The following is a 27967-nucleotide window of genomic DNA, read 5'->3' as shown; positions in this document are numbered from 1 at the left end:
TATTTTTAAATAGGTGAAAATTCTCTGTGACAGACAAAGATTTTAATCACTGAAAAGAGAGCATACCACAGACAGTAATAATCACAATCAGTGGATTTCTTGCATGTTCCTGGAGCCAATGTGCTCTTCTGGTATCTGTAACTAGAAATGAGCAAAAATAATTTGGGGAAGTCAATCACCTCTTACAAACACACATCTACAGCTAAATGAAGGAGAATGGACACCATGTGCAGTTCACTAGGTAGCTCATGTGCCTCTAGAAGATTCTCTTTCCCGGATATGCTGCCACTACCTCCTCCCCACCTTGCCACACCGAATAACCCACCCTTGTGCATTCTAGACCCTTTTCAGGACTGAGCATAGATGACGTCAACTGAGAAGATAGTTGAAGAAGAGAAGAGAGTTTGATGAAAAGATTTCAGAAAGCAGTACCTCCCCAACCAGCTTCTCCCCAACCTGGGAATGCCAACCTCTCCCACTCTGATACCTTTGAGAATCTCTGATTTTCCTTTTGGATCCTTAGGAGACTGCCAAATTCACCTGTCCCAAAAGCCTTCACTGCCCTCTATCTCTGACGCTGTTCTATTCAGGAGCTGTCTCTGTCACTCTGAGAAATCCACACAGGACAGCCTGTGGTTGGAGGTGCTCATTCTGGAGGTCCTGCCCTCCCTTCCTGTGCCCCCGAAGGCTTCCCTGTGACAGTAGAGGTCTCATCTTCCAGGGAGATGGCTACGTCCCTGTCATGTCCAGACCTGGGACCTGATGCTATGGCTGAGATTTGGGCTTTTCTGTCCACTACTTAGTCTGGGCCTGAATCTGCCCCTTCCCACCCTCACCTCTGATCACCTGTGTTCTTGCTGTTCTCTCTGGGTTTAGAAGCCTGCCCTCTGTTTGCTTCTTTCCTCTGAGTCGACCTTTTTCTTCAATTCTTTGACTTCAGGACAGGTCAGGTTAGACCACAGAAAGAAGAAAAAAATATTAGCAAGCTTCATTAACATGTCAAAAACCTGAAAGAATAGCTTGATTTAGAGGAGAGGAAAAAGTTCCAAAGCTCTACTCCTTACCTTAGGACATGCTATACAGAAAATATCCTGCAATCACTGGATCAACTCTTATCCAGAAATGGAAAACACCCAGGAGGATTTTTCTACACCAACTCCCCTTTCCACTCCCGTAATCCTAATCATAAACCCAAATTCACCCTGGGAAGACAGAAGACATGACCGGGGTGAGCTCCTTTTCCTCCACCCCGCCCTCCTGTCCTCCTTCCAAGCCCTGCTTCTTCCTCTGCCTGCAGGCTGCTGGGAAGGGACTCAGAGTCCTTGGTTTAGGGCTTTATGTTCACTGCTCACCTGCAGGCAGGTTCCGCACAACCTGTGGTCTCTCTGATTCGTTCTCCTGCAAAGAACTCAGTGACACCCCATGACCGTCACACCTCTCTTAGAGCTCTCCTTGCAGGGACCCCTTAGCCTCCCAAGTCCCACTGAAATCCCATTTCCCTTTCCCTACTTATGCTATGCTCATCCTCAGAGTTCTGAGACCTCACCATCCAGGTGAGGCTGTCCTCTCCTCTTCTGGGCCAGGGGAGCCTCTGAGGGGACCTGGTGCCTGCGGTCAGCTATCTGGGGTTTCCTCCATCCAGATCCTCCTAGGGCTGGAGGTCTCTGTGCACTCGGGGTGGGAGGGTGGGTATCTTCCAGGGGAGCTGGGTTAAACGAAACTGAATGGAGGTCTCTCCTGAAGGGCCCACATTTCCAGCCCAAAGGCCCTGCTCCTCCTAGTTCGGGGGTGCTAGAGGGTCTTCCGGCACTTCCCACTCTGGCCTTGGTGCTGCACCTGCGCCCTCTGCAGCCTGGCCTCCTGCCTATGCAGCCTCACCAGCTGGTCCCTCAGCCTCTTCAGCTCCTCTCTGCTTCTATAGCTGCTACTCCAGGCGCCTGCAGACCACTCTCTTCTCCCTTACCTCCCTCTTCTTGGCGGCCATCAGGCAGCATCTGGCCACCTGGTGGCAGCATTCGGGCCTACAGGAATCTGGAAGGCATTATGCTGAGTGAAATTAATCTGTGGCAAAAGGACAAATACTCTATGAGACCACTATTATAAGAACTCATGAAAAGGTTTAAACACAGAAGAAAACATTCTTTGATGGTTAAGAGGGTGGAGAGTGAGGGAGAGGGGGATTCACTAACATTGTGAAAATGTCAGTTCTACCCAAAACCATCTACAGATACAATGCAATCCCAATTCCAAAAACAGTTTTTTAACAGTAACTGTACTGGGTTTTGTAGACAAATCTTAGGTGAAGGGAAGGACAACACACAATACAGGGGAAGTCAGCACAACTGGACTAAACTAAAAGCTAAGAATTTTCCTGATCACAACCAAATACTTTGAGGGACAGGATAGCAGGTTCGGTGGTCCGGGGACCATGGATTCGGGGGACATGTAGGCAATTGGCATAAGGAAGTTTATTAAGAAAATGTTTTGCATCCAGTGTCGGTGAATGGCATCTGGGGTCTTCAAAGTTACTAAGCAGCCATCTAAGATTCAGAGATAAGAGGTTTGGGAGAAACCACAGCCCATGACACTCTGTTATCATTCCCTGAACTCACATTTCTCTTTCCAATAGAATGGTAACCTATTTGAAGGCAGGGAAAACTTTCAATTCATTTTTATTACATACTTACTATTAAGTTTCCCCCAATCCTCCCAACACCTCCAAAAGCTGCCATGTTTTTCTTGTTTAGGTTCAAACTGGGCCCTCGAAACTGAACAATGTCAGCAATGATGTCACACAAGTGTTGGGGGGCCTTGGTGCTTGCTCAGATCCAACTGCTCTTTGGAGAGTTTGTCGATCTGAGGTCTCCTGTGGGAGAGCAATTTAAGCTACCAGTTCACAGAGAGTGATTCCTCAGTCGGAGTTCCCAACTCGTGAGAGCTTGGAACAGAGGGGTGAACATCCTTTGGGGGACCTTTTTTTGTTTGTTTGTTTACCTTCACCCAGTCAGGATGAAATGGCAATATGGAAAGGAGAAACCTCTAAGACTCGAGGCAGGGGTGGGAGAAAAATTCTTCCTGATTGACCGGACGTGCGTGGCAAAGAGTCTGATTTCACCAGACAAGATTTGGAGACAAGATACAGATTTTGAATGAGGAGATGAAGTGGCTATCCCAGAGAAAGTACTTGCTGTCATTTAGTAGACAACAAAACTGTGATATGAATAAAGGAATGAGCGAGTGAACCAAAGAACACGACTGTAACTCTAAGGCCCTTTCTGAATAGGCACAGACAAGCTACTCAATTGTTCGGGCTTGGGAACCTCCTACTTTATGTTGAGGAAGCCACTGGGCAACTGGGAGGGGGGCAAAGAGTGTTTAGGGAGATCAGTTATTCATTTTTATCATATTTTCAAATAAGATTGAATTAATATGTCATGTCAGGAATAACGAAAGAAGTAAAATTTCTCAGGAGCTTATGAAAGTGGGTGGTGTGAGGAAGCACTGTATCTGTACCACTGTGAACTATGCTGTCCCAGCCTGGGCTTGGGCAGAAGAAGATTAGGACAGACCCCATCCCCCTAGATCCAGGGAATTCCCTTCTCCTCTTCCAAGGCTTAACACCCAGTCACAGCAAAGCCTCACTTCAGGATAGTATTTTAAATCCCTACGCTACTTAGCTTGAAGTATAGGTTAAGGAGGTGAAGGTGCCTAAGTGATGCAGTTTGTGCTCTACAGCTAACCTACAAGTGGGCGGTCTGAACTCACCCAGGAGTACTGGGAAGAAAAGATCTGGAGATCTGCTTCTATTAAGATTACAATCCAGAAAACCCAATGGAGCAGTTCTACTCTGTAACACATGGGGTCGCCACAAGTCAGAATAGACTTCATGGCAAATGACAACAAACTGAACCTGAGCTTCTGTGATTCCTAATTGTGCACCCTTTCCTCAGGCAGTGTCTGCCCCAGCCCTGTTTCCTGTTTCCTCCTTGGTCCTCTGCCTGGCCTCTAACTTGCTTCTGACAGATTTTGCTACTTTTCACCTCATGCCACACTCGCTCACCCAACCTGGCTCCGTCTGTTTTCTTTGTTCATCCTGAGGTCTCGAATCCTTCCCTCATGTTCAGAAATGTGCATAGATAGACCTTATGTTGACACATACAACCCTCCTAGACACACACAGGTGAGGTGGTTGTGTCTTAGCCTCTCAGGTTTGTGGCATCAAGGCTTTCGGCCGAACATATGTCTTCTGCAGCACTCTGAAGTCACTCATCTAATAAGGACGTGGTAAGGGGCTTCTCTTCAATTGCTTTCAAGAGGAAACAATTTTAACCTGTTACTGTGGCTTCGTTAAGAAGGTACAAGGAAGAGGTATACCTGTCAGGGTCTTAACTAAATATACAAATTATTCTCTAACTTTTAAGTATAATTCCTTCTATAAAAGGTTTCCCTTAAAAAGAGGTGAAAATTTCTCCCATTTGCGTGTTTAAATTTACTAAGAATATCACTTTCGTAGGAAATTCCTTTTGGAGAAGTCACAAAATATTATAAAATTTCAAGAAAATGAGGTCATTCCCATGTTCCAAAGGAGCAAATTCACTGAGCATTCAGCAAATAAAGGGGGGAGGGAGCACATTGGATGATCCTCTATTTACAAATATAAAATCCCAAGATGTATTATAGTGTTTTCAGAGTGTACATCTTTGTTCTAAGGTACTACTACCGTTAGTGTCATTGTGGCCAGGGGATTCTGTCTCCCACAGCAGCGCCCCCAAGAGGAGTGAGAGATCCCAGGATGGAAGGAGAATTGATGGGGTTTTCCAGAGGTGGAGGATGGTGGTGATGGGCAGGCCCCAGGTATCCCTAAGGCCAAATCCTTGGGCTCATAGGTGAGTCTTCCCAAGACCCAGAGATCAGGTAAATTAACTCTGTTCTCAGAGGTCTCAACCCAAGAGGAAAGTGCCATGGAGCCAACAACATCCACAGCAAAAAGCCCACGCTCCAGGCCCATGAAGATTCCACAACCATCAGAGAGGTCTTTTCCCTCAGCTTCTGCTGAGCAGACCTCTCACTCATCCAGCTATGGGGCTCCTCCAGAGAAGTAATGGGTCAGGAGCCCATACTTCACCCAGGTGAGCAGTCAAGGGCATGGCCGTGGCCTGGCAGACCAAAACCTCCTTTGCCACCATGGGCAAGATACTACAGGTCTTTGAGACCCAACTCTCAGAGGAGAGCACAATTGGCTCCACTCCCAGTCTGACCAACACTGAGCCCCTGGTTAGCGCTCTGAAGCCCTAGCAGGAGGAGGCCCACACCCCAGAGCTCAGTTTCCAGGGGAGAAGCATAAGGAGAGGCCCCATGTGGCCACCCTGGAGTGGCTGATGACCGGTGAGCATGGCTTCCACTGTGTGGCCTATTGCTGCGTGTTCGAGTCCCAGGAGGCCCTGGTGGCCCACACGGAGCATGGCGTGAGCCAGGACTTCAGCTGCAGGGTCTTCTTTGAAGAGCTGCTGGAGAGGTGGCTGCCACCCTCACCCCAGCACAGGCCCCAACGCTGCCACCAGCTCGCCAGGCATTGCCTGATGGCCACCAAGAAGAGGGAGGTGAGGGAGAAGAGAATGGTCTGCAGGTGCCTGGAGGAGCAGCTGAAGAAGCAGAGAGAGGAGCTGAAGAGGCTGAGGCACCAGCTGGAGAGGACGCAGAGGCAGGAGCCCTGGCTGCAGAGGGCACTGGTTTAGCACCAAGGCCAGAGGCCGAAGTGCCTGAAGACTCTCTCTCCAGCCCCCTGGGACTGGGAGGAACAGGGCATTTGGGCTGGAAATGTGGGTCTTCTCATCAGCTACTACCCAAAAGGTTTGTGGTTTCAACTCACACAATGGACTGTGGAAGAAAGGCCTGGTGATCTACTTCCTTATTATCACAGTCATTGAAAACCCTACTGAGTGCAGTTCTACTCTGAAACAAGTGAGGTCTCCGCGAGTTGCAATCAACACCATAGCAACAGGTTTTTGGTCTATCAAGACCTCCATTCAGAGTCCTTTAACTCACCTCCCCTGTAAGAACTTTCCCTCCTGTCCCTATGTCCCCACTGTCCCATGCCAAGTGCATGGAGATCTCCAGCCCTAGAGGGATCCAGATAGAAGAAGTCCCAGGAAAGTTGACCGCAGACACCAGGTCCACTCAAAGGTTCGCCTGGCCTAGGAGAGGAGAGGACAGGCCTCATCTGGATGGTGAGGTCTTGAAACCCTGAGGATGAGCACAGTGTAAGTAGGGAAAGAGAAATGGGGATTCAGTGGGACTTGGGAGGCTGAGAGGGGGCCCTGCAAAGACAGCTCTAAGGGAGGTGTGATGGTGGAGGGGGTGTCACTGAGTTCTCTGCAGTAGGAGGAGCCAGAGAGCTGGCAGGCTGTGGGGAAACCTGTCTGCATGCGAGCATTAGGCATAAAGCCCTCAACCAAGGACTGCAGTTTCCCTTCCCAGCAGCCTCCAGGCAAAGGAGAAGGAGGGCCTTTCAGGAGGAGAGAAGGACTGGTAAAGTGAGCTCACCCCATCCACTACTGGCCTCACAGGGGAGTTTGGGTTTGTGATTAGGATAAGTTGTTGTTGCCTCTTTGGGCAAGTATAGTGGAAGATGGTTTGGAAAATTCCACTGGGTGGTCTCCTTTTCTGGAAAACTGTAGATCCAGTAATTACTGGGTAGTTCCTGCACAGCATCTCCCAGGAGGTTAGGGGCAAAATTTGGAACTCTTTCTTTTCTTTAAAACAGGTTTTACCCTCTGACTGTGAACATGTCAAAGACATTTTTGGTTTTTCTTCTTTCTGTGGTATAATCTGGCCTGTCCTGAGATCAGAGGACTAGAAGAAAAAGCCTGACTGAGATGAAAATAGCAAAAGAGAGGGCAAGAAGACAGACGATCAGAGGTAAGGGTGAGAAGGGGCAGATTCAGGCCCAGACTCGATAATGAGCAGAAGAGCCCAAGTTTCAGCCACAACAGCAAGCACTAGGAACTGGGAAACCCTGGAGGTGCCAGGGGTATGTCCTTCCCTCGGTGATGAGACCCCAAGTGGCACAGGGAAGCCCTCAGGGGCAAGGAAGGGAGGGCAGAGCCTCCAGGACAGGCATTTCCAACCACAGGCTGCCCTGTTTATACTTCTCAGAGTGACAGACTCTCCTGCGAGGGACATGGTCAGAGGTGGAGGAAGCGAGGGTTTTCAGGCGAGGTGAATTCTGAAGTCTCCTGATGATCAAACAGAAAGCCCTGGATGCTCAGAGGTACAAGAGAGTGAGGGGGCTGGCATTCCCACAGTGGCCATAGGCTGGCTGAGGGGGTCCTACTGTCCCTGGAGCTACTGGTCAAAATATTTTCCTTAAAAGCTGCATCTTTCCAGTTAACTTCCTCTATGTTCAGTCCAGGAAAAGGTATAGCATGCAAAGGGTACGTTTTCCAGCAGAGCAACAAGTGGAAGGAAGTGGTAGTGGCATATCAGGGAAAGAGAATCTTCTAGTCGTCTATGAGTTACCTAGTGAACTGCATGTGGTGTCCAGCCTTCTTCCTTTATCTGTAGACATGTACCTGCAAGAAACGTTTGAGGAGTAACTTCATGGACCCTTACAAAATTCTCGCTGGTCATTTCCAGGTGTAGAGACCAGAAGAGCTCATTGTCTCCAAGAACAAGCGTGAAATCTGCTGGATCTGACTGTTGAGCAGTCTGTGGTGTGCTCTTCTTCCAGTGATTAAAATCTTTGTGTCTGTTGTTAAAGATATTTTCCCCCTGTTCAAAAAAAATCCAACAAAATGTTTTTAAAATAATGTATCTATGATGATGTTTATCAACTTTCAAAGCTCTAAAAGTCTTTTGTATAACACCTCTAAGGGTACAGATTTGTATAATGAAAAAGTTACAATCATGGTCCCACCCTCATATGTAATTTGGTCCTGCACCCCCAAGGTGTCCAAAGTTAATAGACACATGTGTATCTTTCCCTACATTTCTCAGCTGGGACACATACACACAGTCACAGGTTCACAAGTAGATCCCCTGGTTCGTTTGCTTTAACGGAAATTGTGTCATACTCTACCCACAGTGCTCTGTAAATTGCTGATTCCCTGAAGGTCATTAGGTATGACACTAACACTACCTTTTTGGGTCTTCTAAGATTGAACTCATATTTACACATAAAGCATTTAAATAGATGAGAACAATTACTGTGTACACTATCTAGACTGACTCATATATAACACTACTAAAGTGGAAACACATATCACCCGTGCTTTCTAAGTCCACTCTTCCTGCATGTTCTAGCTCTCCTCCCCCCCAGTCCTTTTCCAGAAGTGAATCCAAGGAAATTGAGGTTAACAATGTGGTAAGTAGTCTCTCTTACCCTTGCTTATACAAGCACACACAGACACAAATGTATCTTCGTCTGCTCATTTACACACTCACATAAACACAAACAGGTATTCAAGCATATTCAAACAATTGCTATTGCTTTACCCAAATGTGCTCATTTTATACAGACTTCTCTGCACCTTGATTTTCTCCTTCAGTAATACTTCACAGAGATTTCTACTATTTAACTACTCTAGTTCTTTTTCATTCTAATGACTCCTAAATTTTATTGATTTAGCTCTACCATAAATTATCTATCTTTCCATCATCCATGAGCAGTCGATTTTTTGCCATTATTAACAATAACCATCCTTTGTATACTAGAGGATTTGCTTCCATGGGATAAATTCCAAAGGGTGAGATTTCTAGGTCAAAGAATGTTTCAAAATTACAGAGCCATGTCCATGTCTTTCCCCTAAAGGCTGTCATCATGCACCTTTCCAGCCATGTCTGAGGCACCCTTCTCCCCACAGCACCCCCGGGCCCCAGCCATAGGTGGTGTAGATTTTTAAATTGTGCCAGTTTCACTGGGACTTTGATAATTTCTTCACTACCAGTGTTTTTGAACAACTTCGATTATGCTTATTGGTCACTCGTATTTGCTCTGAATGGTCTTTTGAATTCATTGCTCATTTTGCAAGTCCTCAATTTTTGTCTTCCTTGTATAAAACGGAAATAGTTGTTAATCCTTATCATCGACATTTCCCATAATTTCCCAGATCCATCGCTGATGTATCACATTCTTAGAAGTTTTTTTTTTTTTTTTTTTTTACCCAGAATGATCAGTTGAGTCAGCAGCATTTATAAGATAAACCATAATTTTCCTGAGTTGAAATACCACCTCTGTATTAACGGTTATTATGATAATCTCTGTGGATTTGCTACTTTGTTTCCTTGGTCTAGCTTTCAGTTCCTATGCTATGTAATATTCCGTTAGTTGATGAAGCAGCCTCCTTCTTTTTCAGGTTTTTGTTGTCTGTTCTTTGGTATCTATTATACTATTTGCATCTTAAGATTACTGTATACAATTCAACAAATAACGAGGTAAATATTCTAATGGGAATTGCAATACATTTGTATGTTGATTTTGGGGGACTATCATTGATTAAACAAGACTTCCCATTTGAGAAAACATATTTTTTGCATTCTTAAGGTTTAATTTTATTTCTTCCTCTACATGAACTTTCTTCAAATAGATTCTTTTCTGTTCCGGTCAAAACAATGTTTTCCTAAGTAGTTTATGATTTTGGACACAATTTGATGCAATCATGTAGTAAAGAAAATTGTCTTTATTCCTCCCACCCTGATACTTCCAATTTTGGGCACTATGTCTAGACTGGAGAGAAGTCATTGATTTTGGTATATTTGGCTTGTCAGTTTACCAAAATTTTTATCCTCATTTTCTAGGTATGCAATTATATTTTCATCATAAAAAGAAGAAAATCTGTTTTAATATTTAATTCATTACTTAACTTTTCTAGCTTATTAATTCACCTAGAAAAGTATGTTGGGTCATAAAAGTAATAACAGTATATTTGTCTACTTCCAAATTTTATTAGCATAAATGGAGTATTTTTCCATTTATCTAATATCTACTATGTTTTATGATAATTTTTTATGCCCCAGTAGATAATATATTGACCTGCTGACCATTACAGTAATGACATACACCTTGTTTCTGATAGTTAAGTGCTTCCACCTGGCTTCTGCTGCTCTGGGACCCCATTATTCCCATTGCTACTAGGCAGCTGTCTCCCACCCACAACCTAAGCCTCCAGAGAACAGACATCTCTAAGTTTCACTTTGCTGCCACTCCCCTGCACCATGCATTCCTTATTGTTCTGATGAGAGGAGTGTCCTTCAGGACTTCTCAAAAATGGTCTTAAGAGAACTCACTCTGGATGTCCATGTGTTGGAGACTTTCCCCCATTTTTCAACATCTGACACAGCAGTAACGGCATTTTGATGTCATAGAATGTGGGCCATTGCCTTTTCCAAGCTTCCAAGCACAATCCCTGTAGCATATTAAACCCATTTCCAGAACCCCCACAATGGCAATAAATCCTTTTTAGGAGAGAGTTCCCCCCATATCAACAAACTCTCCTTGACCCAACTTTACATTAAACTCCCCTTGACTCAGCACCTTCAGCACTCCTCCCTCAGCACCCCCCGGTCCTGCTCACACAAGGCAGCCAGGTCTTGCAGCTCCTTCAGTGTACAGTCCCTCCCCCTAACCACAACTAACACTTCCCCGGTGGCTATGCTGGCATCTGACAACTAAGTATCTGGACAAATGCATGGGATGCTATCTCAGGACTCTGCAAAGGAAATGGTTGAAGGTGGCTGCGGGAAGAAACCAGAACATAAAGTATGAATATTCCAGAGGCTGAAATTAAATGAGCCCAAATCTCATAACTACACTCAGGTTGTGGATAGAAATAGGTCCAAGACAATCCTTCTTTCTATCATGTGGGGGGTAGACGGTCTGTAAAGGAGAGAGATGGGCAGGCAGGCAGGGGGGCAAACACCTAACACTCTAAGTCCAAAGAGTGTAGAGGAATGTCTGTTACGTTTTCTGTCTCTATCATACCATTATTTGGCCCCATAGACAGACCCAGTCACTTAACCGCGTGGCAGAATGAAGAGATTAAAGCCCCAACATTCTTGCCAGTGGACCGGGAAGGTAGCCCATCAGAAGTCAGAGAGCCTCAGAGAGATAGAGAGGAAGCAGCTCAAGACAGGGATTTCATAAAGTCGCATATAAAGTCACCTCTAAGTTGACTCGACGGCAATGGGTAAGTTGCCCATTCATAGATCTGATCCTAAGAACCATTGCAAACCTTTGAGCACTGTATTATGGGTTTGAACACCATCTAGGTCCCAGACTGAGTGGCACTCACATAGATAAGTCCTCAAAATATTTTAGTCCTCTTAAGCTTTGAAAATTCAAAAGACATTTGAGCCACAGCATACAGGAGATGAGACAGAACTTGCAGCCTGAACATAACTGGGTCTATTCCTTGCTAAAACAAGCAAACAAAAAAATGACAATTTCCATAAGATTAAAGCAGGACTCATAGCATTGGCATAACAGAAAAAGTGTAAAAAGGTATTGTAACCGTGCTCTAAGAAGTAACAGGAAGAGTTTTTTTTTTTTTTTTTTTTTTTTAACAAATGGCAATGTAAATATTATCACTAAAGAAAAAGAAGGTATTTACAAATGACAATTTTTGATGTGAGAAAAATTTAGGTATGAATACACTAATAGAAATTAAAAATTCACTTGATGGCTCAATAGCAGAATGTAGATGGCATTCTGTGTAGGTGTTAAGTATTTGAAAAAATCTGGGCTGAACAGTTCCCAATTTTGGTGAAAGACATAAACTTACAGATTTAAGAAGCTCAGGACATGCCAACAAGTTAAATTCAAAGAACTTTATGCCCAAATAAGTCATAATCAACTGTAGAATAGCAAAGACAATGAAATGCCTTGGAAGAAGTTAGAGAGAAAACAACACATTTCACAAAGGGAAAAAAAATTTTTCAATTACTCTACATTTCTCATCCGAAACCATGGAGGTCAAAAGACTGCAACAACATTTTTTCAGTGCTGAAAGGAAAGAATCTTTAACTCAGAATTCTATATCCAGGGAAAATATCCGTCAGGAATAAAGGAAAATAATGACATTCTCAGCTGAAGGAACTCTAAAGAGAATTCATAACCACCAGACTTAGTGTAAGCACTAAAGGAAGTTCTTCAGGTGGCAGACTTGGAATTTCAGGAATTATGGAAAGCAGCACAGTGGTAAGTATCTGGGTGAACACTCTATGCCAACCTTGCTGTCGCTACACAACATGGCGCAAGACTGCCCTCTTTGGAAAGTCTTTACAGCTTGGTGGAAACACTTTGGAATACACTCTTGGTGGCGTCTCAGTACTAGAGAATGAAATTTACTTTCAAAATATGAGAGATGTCTGTAGCCACATCTGGTGAAAAACTGGATAATAACATTTTGGACACCAAATGAAAGACGGTAGCAAACAAACAAACAAAATGAGTCTGAATTCCCATGTGCCCATGAGCCGGCTCTGAAGGCCTTCCCCAGGGAGGCATTTCAAATACATCTGGAGCAATGGCAGCAACCTCTCCTCGGGCCTTCTCTGAAGGGTAACCACTTGCTTAAGTACCAAGCTTAGTGGTTAACACATAGTCATTCTGTGGACAGTCTAGCTAAGAATTATAATGCCTCCTTGAGAGGAAAGCATTTTAAACAAATGACATAAACAAGTGCCTCAAAGACAAAGTTATAGTAAACCAAGGCATTTCCCATCAGTCTTTTTACCTGAGAGGGTCTTTGTAAGGATTTCCTGTGGCTCAGAAAAAAGAACAGAGTAAACTCTGTCTTCTTTCACCTCTTCCCTCCTCAAGAAACAGGAACTGGTGCTAAGATGTCAGGGGTCAAGCCCCAAACTCCTCTCCTGGTCCCGTATCTAAGTTGTGTAATAACACCAGACAGTCAGCTATAAGAAGATGAACCCAAGGAGTATTTCCAGTCTGTGACAGGTTTGCCTTCCAGTGAAATCCTGTTTCAAATAGCTAGACCATCAGAGGAGCTCTGGTCCTCTGACCTGAGAGGAGGACAGGGTGGAGTTGTCAGAGCCTCCTTGACCATCATTCTCCCCAAGAGGTTTTGGAGGCTCGTTCATGTCATAACTCCAGGACTATTACTGCCCAGTTGCATAACTGCGAAAAAGACTTTCTCCTTTGAAGGAGCAAAGGGCCCAGGAGGGGCAGGTGTGAGGCTTTTCTCTTTAAGTCAGCTTTGTGCCTTCAGGTCACCGGCCCCTGGCCACCTTCACAACCGGCCTTTTGAACTCATCCTCATCTCTCCCTCCCAAATTCCCCCAGCACCCTGGGCTGTGGCTTCTGCAGGTTTCAATGGTGTCCTTTCAGTAGCTCCTTGTCCCCCGCTGAGGGAGCAAACCCACAGTGCCATTAAGTGTCCTTCAGTATGAACATTGCTGAGGGTACACGATGGTCTGACTGATCCTTAGACCCAGATGGGCAGAACTTTGGGTGGGGGGTCATTGTCCAGAAGTCTCAGCTTCCTTTAAGTGGCTCCAAAGTTCAGTGTGTTGACTGCCCAATACACAGGTGGGGGAAGCCTGTGGAAGATTCTCAGTCCTAGTTTCACCCAGCACTGGGAAAACCCTAAGGGGGGAGAGCAGTGATATTCCTGAGGATCTTTATTCTAAAACTCTCAAAGCAGCTGATATAGTCTTAAGAGGTGGGAGATGAGAAAGCTTGGGACCATGGGAGGGTGGCAAAAGAAGGAGACTCCTATCACTCCCTCTGTGGTCTTGAGTAGTCCTTTCTTCCTTCCTCCCTTCCTTCCTCACACCCTCCTCCTTCCTTCCTTTCTCCTGCTTTTCCTCCCTTCCCTCCCTCCCTCCCTCTGTCGCTTCTTTCCTTCCTTCCCTCCATCCCTCCCTTTCTCCCCCTTTCTTCCCTCTTCTTCTTCTTCTTTTTTTTTTTTTTTTAATGCATCTCGGGCTCCAAGCAGACATTTGTTGCTAAAATCGTATTTCTTTGTGTTAATTTATTATCCTTAACTCAAATCTGGAGTATGTAGCTCATTTTGATAATTCCTCTTCTGTCTGCACAGAGAAGAGTCTGCTCACAGCCAGTGATGAGAGGGGAGGAAACAGTTTCCCTAGCCAGGGCTGGCTCTGCTTTTTCGCCTACTAGGGGTGAGGCCCCTGGGGGTGAGGCCCCTGGGGAGCCTTTCCCAGGGAAGCAGGGCAGGCAATGAGTCCAGCCTGGGGCTGCAGCCAGGCTGTGTGGCCTCTGTGGCTTTGATTTCTCCTCCTGGAAGGGCACCCTGTGGACTTCCCATGGGAGGACAATGAGTCCATGGGTGACCACAACTCACCCCTCCTTCCTGTCCTCTGGACCCACGTCCTGATAGGCCTCTTGCCCTCCTTCCCAGTATATAAGCGTTGTGATCAAGCGTGGCAGGAAAAGTCCTCAGGGCCAGACCCTGGGCCTTGGCCTCCATGGCCTTAGGTTTCCCCGAGTTTTGGTGGGACCTGTAGCCTGGCGGGGGTCTGGGGCCTTGAGGTGCTGGACCGGCTGGGCCTGTCCCAAAAGGCACAGGAGGCCGGGCTCTGTCCAGCAGCCCCGCGTTTGCGGTGGGGCTGTCCGGGACCTCGCGCCACCCTCGCGCCCCTCTCCGCGCAGCCCCGCCCCCCCCAACTGCCCAACCGGCGCCCTCCCCGCCTTCTGGTTCTAGAAGTGTGTCCTCTTGCTGCGTAGATGCAACTGGGCACCGCACTGCACACAGAGTCAATCCCACCTGGGTTGAAGACCTGAACATAAAACCCACAACTTTAATACTACCAGATGGAGGAGGAGGGAAGGGATGAAAAAAGAAAGTAGAGAAAGAAAGTTTTAGCAAAAGGACAATTAGAAAAAAAGTATTAGAAGATTATATGCTCACATTATGGATTCACGGAGCCTGTGCACACAAAATTGCTTGGATAGCACACTGTGATATCTTTCTTTGGAAATAAGACTTAGATACGGGGATTGGTGCCAGGAATAGTTGCAGAGGCTGACTTTGGGAAAAGGGGGGAAAATTGGCATTGATTAGTTGGTCTGAATGAGGCTGAAAACCGTGAAAATCAAGATAATATTTAAAGATAGAATTCTAGTAGCCTAGAACAGGCAGCAGAAATTTTTCTAATTACTACCAGAAGAGGCCTTTAATCACTAAACAACATGGATCAATAGTTCAAGATCTCTGTACAAAGAAAATAATGGGCCTAGATAATTTTCAGTCAGGTTACCATCAAACATGCAAGGAACAGGTAATTTTAAACTTGTACATAGGCAACAAAGAATAGAAAACCATGAGACACTCCTCCAACTGGATCTTAAGGCTAGTTTAATAAGGATAACGAATTACAGAAGGATGGTAGAAGAAAAGTTACAGGACAAGCTGACTAAATAACTGAGATGCAAAAACCTACGTGAAGTGCTGACACAGGAAATCCAGCACAGAATAAAACATATAATATGCCATGATCAAGATGGTTTATTGTAGGCACGCAGGTTTGAGAGAACATTAAAGATTTAATAATTTAATTCACCACATGTATAGGTGAAAGAAGAAAAGACATAGGGTCACCCGAAGAGATGGGACAAAGCAGTTGATAAAGTCCAGTCCCTGTGAGAGATAAGAACTCTGAGCAAACACGGAACAGGAAAGGAGTTGCCTGACCTGGAAAACTATAATTAATACGGTATTAATGGGAGATGTTGGACATTTCCTTTAAAATTAGCAATAAAATAAGAATGCTTTGTATTATTTTTATTAAACATTTAAAATGGAGATCTAAACTCATACAATAAAAAAAGACACAAAAAAAGAAAGAAAAGGTATAACTTTTATCATATGTAGATTACAGAGCAGTCTCCATAGAAAAAAATTCAAAACTATAGAAAGTACTGTAATTAATAAAAATTAATCATACATACGAGGAAGCCTCGTGGCACAGTAGTTCTGTGTTCAGCTGCTGAGTGAAGGATGGGCGGTTCAAACCCACCAGCCGCTCTTCATCAGAAAGATGTGGCAGTCGGCTTCTGTAAAAATGTACAGCCTTGGAAACCATATGGGGCAGTTCTACTCTGTCCTACAGGGTGACTACGAGTTGGAATTGACTGGAAAGCAGTAGGTAATCATAAATATAAAATAAGAATATGTGTTTTCACCACAATTAAAAATCAATCAATCAATCAAATTTCTATCCGTCAGCCCGAAGCCGACCCTGCCAATGCTCTCGCGTGAGGGCAGAGGACACTGATAGGGAAAGAGCAGGATTCTGGTGGGCCGCACCGAGGAGGAAGGGGGCAGGGTGGTTCAGTGGTTGAATTCTTGCCTTCCATGCAGGGGACCCCAATCAATTCCCGGCCCATGCACCGCACGCACGGTTACCACCATCTGTCAGAGGAAGCTTGCTTGTTGCTGTGATGCTGAACAGGTTTCAGCAGAGCTTCCAGACTAAGATGAATGAAGAAGAAAGAGGTGGCAATCTATTTTTGAAAATCAGCCAGTGAACACACTACGAATCACAACAGTCCCATCTCATTATGTACAGCATCACCATTAGTCAGGGGCTGAGTAAAGAGCAGCTAACACCAACAACGAATACCAAGGAGGAAAGAACATTATTTTACTTTGGGCTAAATTTATCATCTTGGTGCCTGTAGGAGTTACCATAACAACAGCAAATAAACGACTATTGGGTGGCTTTAAAAGAGAAATATATTTTCTCACAGTTTAGGAGGCCAGAAGTCTGAATTCAGAGCATAGCTCCGGGCAGGGAGGGGAGGTACTTCCTCCTCTATTTCAGCTTCTAGAAACTGCCAACAATCCTTAGAGTTCCCGCACTGTAGAGGCATTTGTCTCCACTGTCTGCCTTCCTCTGCCTCGTGTGTATTTCTGTGTCTATTCCACACATTTTCTTAGCTCAGAAGTGACTAGGTTTAGGACCCACGGTACACTGTTATGGCCTCATTAACATAACAAAGGGAGCCCACTATTTACAAGCTGGGTCATATTTACAATTGCAGGAGTTAGAATTTCAACACATATTTTTGTGGGACACAATTCAGTCCATAACAATAGTCTTACCAGATATTCTGGATTGAGAGTCCTAGCACGAGCAGCTGAGGATGATTCTAATTCTTTGCTACATTAGTTCGCTAAAGCTTGTAGCAAAGTTTGCCCATTCAAATGTCTAAGCAATTCATTAGGTAAGACCCGGCCAAACTTTCCTAAACATATCCACTGTGTGGAAGAAAACACATACTACCATCATGGAAGTCTGGAGAAATGCATTAATAAAAGTAGAGTAGGGCTTGGGACCAAGAATTATTTCATGGCCTTCATAACATGTGATAACCGTTAGACGTCTACCTGGAGACGTCAGGTAATAATACTAACAGCTAACACTTATTGAGTACGTGCACTGGTGGCGCCAGGACTCTTGTAAGAGCTTCTCCTTTCTTAAGATATTTGTTCTGCATGATAGCTGTATGAGGAATGTATCATTATAATGTACATTTTATACATGAAGAGGTCGATACAGAGATTTATGCTGACATTTGGGTATAAGTCTGGGCCCAGGAGGAGTTGAAATGGCTGGAGGTGGAACCTTGACTTAAATAATAAATAAGTGAATAGAAATGGAAGCACTACATCTGTGGAGAGGCTGCCCATGAGCCCAAGATTACAGTGCATTGGTAAGGAAAACAGAATTGTGAAGTCCTGAACCCTGTAGCCATATATAGCCCTCAAGGTCTTAGTAGAGCAATAAGGAAAAGAGAGAGAGCCAGAGGAGAGAAGAACACATTCCCTGAGTGACATAGGAGGCTGGGCCCTCCGCTATGTTCACATGTCATTCCTCATTTAACCCTTAGATTGATACAGTGTGTGAGATAGGTATTATTACTCACTTTTAACATTGCAAAGGTTTTATTTTCTCTGACTTAACAGTAATGAGTGTTTATGGAAACAAACGAGAAACTAGAGAAAAGTATACTTAAAGGGGAAATCTCATCAATTGACTACTATTATTTAGTCAGACCACTGAGGAAGTTGTTGTTAGGTGCCATCCAGTCATTTTTGACTCATAGTGACCTGATGTGACAGAATAGAACTGCTCCATATGTTTTTCTGGACTGCAATCTTTATGGAAGCAGATTGCCAGGTCTTTCTCCCATGGAGGTGCCTTGTAGGTTTCAACTGCCAGCCTTTCAGTCAGGGAGCACTTAACCTTTGCACCACCAGGGCCCAGGAGATATGCATGGAAAAAGAAAATAGAACATCATTAAAAGAGTCAAGCAGAGAGGCGGGGCCAAGATGGCGAACTAGGTGGACGCTACCTCGGATCCCTCTTGCAACAAAGACTCAGAAAAACAAGTGAATTGATCACATACATAACTATCTACAAACCCTGAACAACAAACACAGATTTAGAGATGGAGAACGAACAAATACGGGGAACCAGCGACTGTTTTCGGAGCCTGGAGCCAGCGTCCCAGTCAGGTAACTTTGGCGCCGGGCTTAGGCCTGAGCCCAGGGGAGATGAACACAAAATCTTGTGACGGTGCAAACAAGGGGCGCAGCCCTACCCCCTGAACCGACCCCGGGAGGGGGCCCAGCCGGTCCGCGAGGGTGGTGTGGCGACGCGGCTGGTGGGAGAATTCCCCGGGAGGCAGTGACTGGATTTGGAGCCGGGAGTGCAGCATCCCAGCCGGGGAACCTTGGCGCCGGGCTTTTGACTGGGCGCTGTCACAGCGCAAGCACCGGGCGCAGCCCTACTCCCCTGAACTAACCCCAGGAGGGGCCCCAGCCAGTCCGCGGGGGGGGGCGCGGTGACGCGGCTGGTGGGATGAGAAGTCCCCAGGAGGCAGCGACTGATTTTGGAGGCGGGAGTGCGGCATCCCAGCAGGGGAACCTTGACGCTGGGCTTTGGACTAGCAGCAGAGGATCTGACCACGGCTTCAGCAGGCCAGACCCTCGGGGGCAATCTCCACACAGCCGGCACACATGGGCGACACACCCCGTGGGAATCTCAGATGCAATAGTCATTCCAAGCAAGATAAGCAACTTTGGCTATATTCCGGGGTGCTACTCTCCTGTTTCTCTGAACCCTCCCCCACCCTTCCCAGGCGGCTTCATTAACATTGGAACTTCCTGAGCCAGAGGGAGAATGGCTCCGGCTCCGTGGAAGCTTTGCTTTTCCCTTTTTTTTTTTGTTTTGTCTTTTCCTAACCCATTCTTCCGGCCTGAGAGAAGGAACCACAAAAAACCCAGGGACCAAAAATCCATCCCTAATTGGACTAAAAACACAGAACTAGCTACAGCCAAACATATGATCCAAATCTCGGACTTTCATCCTTAAAGGGAACAAGGTGGCAGTTATAATCCAAAGGCAGTTCTGATAGGGATCTGACTGCATTTTTTTTTAGCGGATTTTCTGGAAAAACAAGTTTCCCTGGTCTGATATCTCTGCTTATTCAATAGAGCCCTAACTGACCCACAACAGGGAACTGAGGGCTGAAGCTCCCCCAGACCACCTAGCCTCTGGCCTTAGGGGTCTAAGGAGGGTGACACCTACCAATCAGTAGAGGTACTTGCATTGGGGGCCTAAGGTACAGCTGCAGTGCCCTCCCACCAAGGTGCTATAGGAATAGAGACACACCTACCTCACTGACACCTGGGGGAAGCCTGTCAGCATCCTGCCCCCCCCCGGAGGGTGAACCCCAGCTGCTAATAAAATCTGGTGCACACAACTGTCACCACTAATTCTCAAGGTGGATAGGTGTTAGGGTGCAGTACACACTTGATGACCCAAAATCAGATTCTACTCAATAATAGTGAATAGACTCAGGCATATATATCTGGCAACAGCCCAAACCAGCTGGTAATAGGTCATAAGTAAGTCAAGGGCTACAACAATCAAGACAGCACAATCTAGTAGCCCATCCATGTATATTGAAAGAAAACAAAACAAGACTCAGTGAGCAATTATAGAATAAACCACTAGTATATCTTAGTGATGGCTCGGAGACAGCAGTCGATATCAAACCACATAAAGAAGCAGACCATGAGAGCTTCTACAACCCCCAAACAAAAGAATCAAAATCTTTCCCAAATGAAGATACAATCCTGGAATTATCAGATACAGAATATAAAAAACTAATTTACAGAATGCTTCAAGACATCAGGGATGATCTCAGAAACGAAATAAGGCAAACTGCAGAAAAAGCCAAGGAACACACTGATAAAACAGTTGAAGAACTCAAAAAGATTATTCAAGAACATAGTGGAAAGATTAATAACTTGCAAGAATCCATAGAGAGACAGCATTCAGAAATCCAAAAGATTAACAATAAAATTACAGAATTAGACAACGCAATAGGAAGTCAGAGCAGCAGACTCGAGCAATTAGAATGCAGACTGGGAAATCTGGAGGACCAGGGAATTAACACCAACAAAGCTGAAAAAAAATCAGATAAAAGAATTTAAAAAAATGAAGAAACCCTAAGAATCATGTGGGACTCTATCAAGAAGGATAACTTGCGTGTGATTGGAGTCCCAGAACAGGGAGGGAGGACAGAAAACACAGAGAAAATAGTTGAAGATCTGCTGACAGAAAACTTCATTGACATCATGAAACATGAAAGGATATCTATCCAAGATGCTCATCGAACCCCATTTAAGATTGATCCAAAAAGAAAAACACCAAGACATATTATCATCAAACTTGCCAAAACCAAAGATAAAGAGAAAATTTTAAAAGCAGCCAGGGAGAAAAGAAAGGTCTCCTTCAAGGAAGAATCAATAAGAATAAGTTCAGACTATTCAGCAGAAACCATGCAGGCAAGAAGGCAATGGGATGACATATACAGAGCACTGAAGGAGAAAAACTGCCAGCCAAGGATCATATATCCAGCAAAACTCTCTCTGAAATATGAAGGCGAAATTAAGATATTTACAGATAAACACAAGCTTAGAGAATTTGCAAAAACCAAACCAAAGCTACAAGAAATACTAAAGGAAATTGTTTGGTCAGAAAACCAATAATATCAGATACCAGCACAACACAAGGTCACAGAACAGAACACCCTGATATCAACTGAAATAGGGAAATCACAAAAACAAATTAAGATTAATTAAAAAAAAATGCTCAGAACAGGGAATCATTGAAGTCAATATGTAAAAGATCACAATAATCAAAAAGAGGGACTAAATACAGGTGGCATAGAACTGCAGTATGGAACTCTTATACACTGCTGGTGGGAATGTCAAATGGTACAACCACTTTGGAAATCTATCTGGCGTTATCTTAAACAGTTAGAAATAGAACTACCATACAACCCAGACATCCCACTCCTCAGAATATACCCTAGAGAAATAAGAGCCTTCACACAAACACATATATGCACACCCATGTTTATTGCAGCTCTGTTTACAATAGCAAAAAGCTGGAAGCAAACAAGATGTCCATCAACGGATGAATGGTTAAATAAATTGTGGTATATTCACACTATGGAATACTATGCATCGATAAAGAACAGTGACGAATCTGTGAAACATTTCATAACATGGAGGAACCTCGAAGGCATTATGCTGAGTGAAATTAGTCAGAGGCAAAAGGACAAATATTGTATAAGACCACTATTATAAGATCTTGAGAAATAGTATAAACTGAGAAGAACACATACTTTTGTGGTTACGAGGTTGGGAGGGAGGGTGGGAAAGGGTTTTTTACTGATTAGTTAGTAGATAAGAACTGCTTTAGGTGAAGGGAAGGACAATACTCAATACAGGGAAGGTCAGCTCAACTGGACTGGACCAAAAGCAAAGAAGTTTCTGGGATAAGCTGAATGCTTCAAAGGTCAGCGGAGCAAGGGTCGGGGTTTGGGGACCATGGTTTAAGGGGCCTTCTAAGTCAATTGGCAAAATAATTCTATTATGAAAACATTCTGCATCCCACTTTGAAACGTGGCGTCTGGGGTCTTAAATGCTAACAAGCGGCCATCTAGGATGCATCAATTGGTCTCAACCCACCTGGAGCAAAGGAGAATGAAGAACACCAAAGTCACACGACAACTAAGAGCCCAAGAGACAGAAAGGGCCACATGAACCAGAGACCTACATTATCCTGAGACCAGAAGAACTAGTTGGTGCCTGGCCACAATCGATGACTTCCCTGACAGGGAGCACAACAGAGAACCCCTGAAGGAGCGGGAGAACAGTGGGATGGAGACCCCAAATTCTCATAAAAAGACAAGACTTAATGGTCTAACTGAGACTAGAGGAATCCCGGCAGTCATGGTCCCCAAACCTTCTGTTGGCACAGGACAGGAACCATCCCCGAAGACAACTCATCAGATATGAAAGGGACTGGACAGTGGGTAGGTGAGAGATGCTGATGAAGAGTGAGCTAATTATATCAAGTGGTCACTTGAGACTGTGTTGGCATCTCCTGTCTGGAGGGGGGATGGGAGGATAGAGAGAGTTGGAAGCTGGCAAAATTGTCACGAAAGGAGAGACTGGAAGGGCTGACTCATTGGGGGAGAGCAAGTGGGAGTACGGAGTAAGGTGTATATAAAGTTATATGTGACAGTCTGACTTGATTTGTAAACGTTCACTTGAAGCTCAATAAAAGTTAATAAAAAAAATGAGTCAAGCAGAATGGTGGTGGGAGTATCTCTAATACAGGGCTTAGCTGCTACCAGTTAGGAAAGCAGACAGAAGTATATGATCTACAAGGAAAAATGGCAGGTTATTTCTGACTCCTACCCCAGCCCTCACCCTCACCTCCCACTTTGGCCTGCCTAGTGAGCAATAAACATAAGAAAAGGGGCTAGACATCTTTGGTCATCATGCAAACACAAATGCAAATATAAAGTGACAATATTATACTACCCCATACCAAACAGGATGGGTAAAATGAAAAAGATACTAAATCCCAAATTTTGAGTAGAATGGAGGAACTGGAACTCTAATCTACTGCAGGGGAGAGTATAAACTGGTACAACCATTTTAAACAATTATTTGAAACTATCTATAATTTATAATTCAGCAAATTTACTTCTAGACAAATACCCATCAAAAATGAAAATATATGTTCACCAAAATACATATACTTGTAAATAACCTCCAAGGCATGAATATATTCCATATAAATGCCTATGGCTTAGGGTGTTACTCCCTGTGGATAGTAAAGTTGATATACAGATTTATCTTCATATGGACAAAAATTCTAGAGCCCTTTGTAGAACAAAATAGCAAATCCCAGAGAAGCATGTTCTCATGGCTTAAGACATCCTTGTGGCTTCTATTTACACCTCTCCTGCTTTGAGGCTGGAACACATAGACCCAGTTATGAAATCAACCTTGCTTGTTAATTTTGCAAAATTCCGCACACCTCAAAATTTTTGTGAGTTTAATAGAGAAAAGATCACAGATGGATAAATGAAAAAAAGAGAAGGGGTATATTTTGCACCAAAGCAATATATTTAAAATGAAATGGTGAGAATGGTGGGCTTCCTTTTTCTGAAAATGCTTTTCAATTTGTTTGATGGTGGGGAGCAGAGGAACGAGATGTTTTATTCAAGAACTAGTTTTCTGGGCAATTTGGTAACTACCTAAACAATAACCTCTAAAAATAAATATTTTGATCCATTGACTTGCTGCTTACACCTAGTTATTTCCAGTTAGATCACATATTTAAATTTAAAATACAAAAAATAAAAAGTTTTTAAGAAATATGGCATTTTTGCTTAATTTTTTAATTGTTAAAGAGGAAGTGCATTCTAAAATACTCAAAGGCATAAAATAGAAAGGTGATAAGTTATGTGTAAGAAAAGATAACCAAATAGAGAAGTAGTAACTTTGGCGAAGGATAAAAGAGTACAAAATACTGGGGAAACCAGCAGAACTGTATAACTCAGGGTCATGATAGCTCCATAAACACATCCAAACTCCCTGAGGGACCAAATTACTGGTCTGAGGGACCTGGGGACCATGGTCTCAGGGAACATCCAGCTCAACTGGCATAACATAGCTTATAAAGAAAATATTCTACATTCTACTTTGGTGAGTATCATCTGGGGTCTTAAAAGCCTGTGAACAGCCATCTAAGATACTCCACTGGTCTCACCCCTCAGGAGCAAGGGAGAATGAAGAAAACCAAAGACACGAGGGGAAGATTGGTCCAAGGGACTAATGGATCACAACTACTATGGTCTCCACCAGACTGAGTCCAGCACAACTAGATGGTGCCAGGCTACCACCACTGACTGCTCTGACAGGGATCACAATAGAGGGCCCCAGACAGAGCTGGAGAAAAATGTAGGAAAAAATTCTAACTCACGAAAAAAGACCAGACTTACTGGCCTGACAGAGACTGGAGAAACTGCAAGAGTATGGTCCCCAGGCATCCTTTTAGTTCAGTAATGAAGTCACTCCTGAGGTGCGCCCTTCAGCCAGAGATTAGAGACTATGGCCCACAGACACTTGCTAACCCAGAACTGAAGATACTCCCAAAGTCTACCTTTCAGCCAAAGATTAGACAGGCTTATAAAACAAACAATAACACACGTGAAGAACATGCTTCTTAATTCAATCAAGTGTATGACACCAAATGGGCATCACCTGTTCAGGTCAACTGGAGGAATGGACACGGGAAACCTGAGGTGTAAAGGGAAAGTGGGAGCATGCTAATAGATAGTGGGGATTGAAACCAATGGCAACAAAACAATTTGTGTATAAATTTTTGAATGAGAAACTAATTTGTGCTGTAAACTTTCACCTAAAGTAAAATAAAAATGTATCACTCATAAAGGCAAACTTAAAGTTAAATAAACAGAAGCTATATATTTTTTTATACCTCAATCGGGGTTACTATAAAATCCCCAATTAATAAATGGGCAAGGTCAATGATTCCACTTTAAGACAGAAGATTGAATACACATACTTACCTCCTTTAATTCCTTAAAGTCCACTAAAATAGCCATAGAAAAATCATTTTTTAAAGGAATTAATATGCAAGTATAAGACTGGGAGAGGCAACCAAGAACATTGATTCCTGAGCTGTCAGTAGGGCATGAGACCTGATTTGTAGTGTAATTACTCAAAAAGGCTCAGCAAATAATGACACCTCATCCTACTTTTGAAGTGACAGTGAATGTGATGCGAAAAACAATATAGTTGAAAAAACTTAATGTAATGGCAAATGGCAGAGTAGAAAGCACCAAGTATTGGTCTTTCCAGCAAAACAGCATTAAGCTTGAAAAAAAAAGTCAGAATCATCCTTTTCAGTGGTCTGCAACCTAATCAGATACTTAGGGCAACCAGAGAACTACTCGATGAAGAGAGTGGCTGCTGAGCTTTAGTAAGAGAGCAACATGGGGGAACCAGCTAACACCACCCATTCCTCAGCATGACCACAGACATGTGGGCAGTAGCTTTTATTCTTGGAGTGGCTAACTGATGCCACCATGGACTATAAGAACCTTGTCCTCCAAAAATTTGGAGTTGTACATTTTGGTGGGTCAGGGGGTTACCTGAGGGAACACTGAGGATGTTTTTGCCCTGTTTTAGCCCCTTCAGGATCCAGTGGCTGAAAGAGATATAAACAAAAAAACAAACATGCTGCCATAGAGTCATTTCCAACCAACAGCAACCCTATAGGACAGAGTAGAACTGCCTCATAAGATTTCCAAGGAGCAGCTGTTGCATTTGAACTGCCAACCTTTTGATTAGCAGCCGAGCTCTTAACCACGGTGCTAACAGGGCTTCTAAAGAGATATACACACCTTAAAAAAAAATCTCCATATTTAAGGAAATATCTGTAAGGTCACAAACTGACCACAGAGATAATGGAACAGATGCTTGACTGACCACTCACAGGTGAAATATAGACTTTACATACATAATTTAAAAATCCACTTTGCAAATGGATGGCTCAAGCCCTCAACAAGCAACAGCAGTAACCATGATGAGGGAGAGAATATAATTTCCAGAACTGCCACATTTTAATAGTCAAAATTTCCATTTCTCAACAAAAAATTCCAGAGCATACAAAAAAACAGAAAAATATGGCTCCTATAAAGTAAAGAAAAATATCTGACAGAAACAATCCCTGAGGGAGCCTAGACATTGGAATTACTGGTCAAAGACATTAAATCAAATATCTTAAATATACTCAATGAAATAAAGAAAGCCATGAATAAAGAGGTAAATCACAAGAACAATGTATGAACAAACAGAAAATGTCCACAATGGTATAAATCAAACCGGTTGCCATTCAGTTGAACCTGACTCATTGTGACCCTATAGGACAGAGGAGAACTGCCCCATATGGTGTCCAAGGAGAAGCTGGTGGATTCCAGCTGCCAAACTCTTAACCACTGCACCAGCAGGGCTCTAATAAAGATATAGAATTTTTTTTTCAGCTGTTGTGCTTTTCATCTTCATGATTTCCATTTGGTTCATTTTTATAGTTTCTATGATATAGTCTCACTCATGATGACATAGTTTCTATAATAAAGGAATAGAAACTATAAAAATGAACCAAATGGAAATTATGAAGCTGAAAACACAACGGCTGAAATAAAAATTCACTAGAGTGGCTCAATGACAGATTTGAACAGGCAGAACACAGAGTCATCAAATTTGAAGACAAGGCATTTGGAATTATCCAGTCTGAAGGGGGAAAAAAGAATAAGAAAAATGAACAGAACCTGAGGTTCCCGTGGGACATCAAACACACCAATAAACATATCACACCAAAACCAAACCCATTGCCGTTGAGTCGATCCCAACTCATAGCAACCTTGTAGGACAAAGTAGAACCACCCTCATAGGGTTTCCAAGGCTGTAAATCTTTATGGGAGCAAGCTGCCACATTTTTCTCCCAGAAACACATCATGGTCATCCCAAAAATAGAGGAGAGAGAGAAAGGTGCAGAAGCAAAAATAACAGCCGGACACTATCCAAATTTGATGAAAGACGTAAATCACTGGCCTTGGCTCAAACCCATGAGTTTCCAGGGTTTTAAGAGCAGCTATAGGGCAAGCCCCAAAGCCCAAGTCCTTTCAGTTCTCTTCTTCTATCAGGTTTGGTATTGGCCAATGGCCAAAGGTGTCATGAGTTCAGTTGCAATTCAAGAGGTTAACAGACTTCTGCTTTTGATGAAAGCAGCTTCCAGGTCATTTTCCAAAGGCATGGAAAACAAACAGGAAAAATATGTGGCCATACTGTATTCAGGTACAATAAAGAAAAGCGCTTGAGTGTTTTCTGAACTATGGTAAGGAATTTCTTGAGTACAAGAATCTCCCAGAGTAGGACGTAGTTCTGTTGTACATAGGGTCGCTATGAGTCGGAATCGACTCAATGGCACCTAAAGACAACAGCAACCGGGAGTAGGATATTCTACCAGGAATAGTGTCAAGAAAGGCTTCAACCAAGAAGTGATGCTTGAAACATTAAAAGGGCACAGGTACAGAGGCAGCAAGAATGAGTGGCCACTTTTACAATCAATCACAAGAAGCAAATAAAATCAAGTGTGTTCTGAGCTATGGCAAATTGTTTCTAAAACACAATGGAGTACACAGCAGGAAGTGAGGAGTTATACCAGTAGTAGGGTCAGAAAAGAGTTTACCAGGAAGTGATGCTGAACCAAATGTGGAAATATCAGTAGTTAAAAAGTAGGAAATGGCCCAATATATTCAGGAAACCCCAAGTATTCTCCTGAGGCCGCAGTGCAAGGTGATGGGTATCATGAACATAAAAATTCTGAGGAGACAGGGTGAAGCTATTGGGGCATTTTTGCTGCATTTCTGAGCAAGAAACATCTTCTTTTGTCCTTTTGTGTTTAGAGATGCTTGTCCCGGTTCTACCCTTTGCAGTCACACAAAACAATCCCCCTCTCTTCCTCATCTGAGAGCTTTCGTTTTCCTCCAAGTTATCAGATTCGCTTCTGTTCACCAACAAAA

At 43.7% G+C, this 27967-nt stretch overlaps 2 long non-coding RNA genes across 5 annotated transcripts in view; one reads left to right on the top strand and one right to left on the bottom strand.

Annotated features, from left to right (window-relative positions):
* Window positions 1-9160, bottom strand: part of LOC135229842 (uncharacterized) — a 590403-nt gene extending 581243 nt beyond the window's left edge. The window contains exons 1-3 of one of the 2 annotated variants that reach the window (XR_010320507.1): window positions 7519-9160; window positions 847-934; window positions 67-141 (exon numbers count right to left, since the gene is read on the bottom strand). This is a non-coding gene — a long non-coding RNA (uncharacterized LOC135229842). Of the gene's footprint in view, window positions 1-66; window positions 935-7518 lie in introns of both variants that reach the window. The other variant, XR_010320506.1, reaches the window with a different exon arrangement.
* Window positions 1-27967, top strand: part of LOC135229841 (uncharacterized) — a 637733-nt gene that overhangs the window by 511559 nt on the left and 98207 nt on the right. The gene's annotated exons all lie outside the window — the stretch shown is intronic.

Source organism: Loxodonta africana, unplaced genomic scaffold (genome assembly GCF_030014295.1).
Source record: "Loxodonta africana isolate mLoxAfr1 unplaced genomic scaffold, mLoxAfr1.hap2 scaffold_56, whole genome shotgun sequence".
NCBI classification, from domain to species: domain Eukaryota; kingdom Metazoa; phylum Chordata; class Mammalia; order Proboscidea; family Elephantidae; genus Loxodonta; species Loxodonta africana.
Note: the sequence above shows the minus strand (reverse complement) of the source record. Positions and strands in the feature narration are given on the sequence as shown.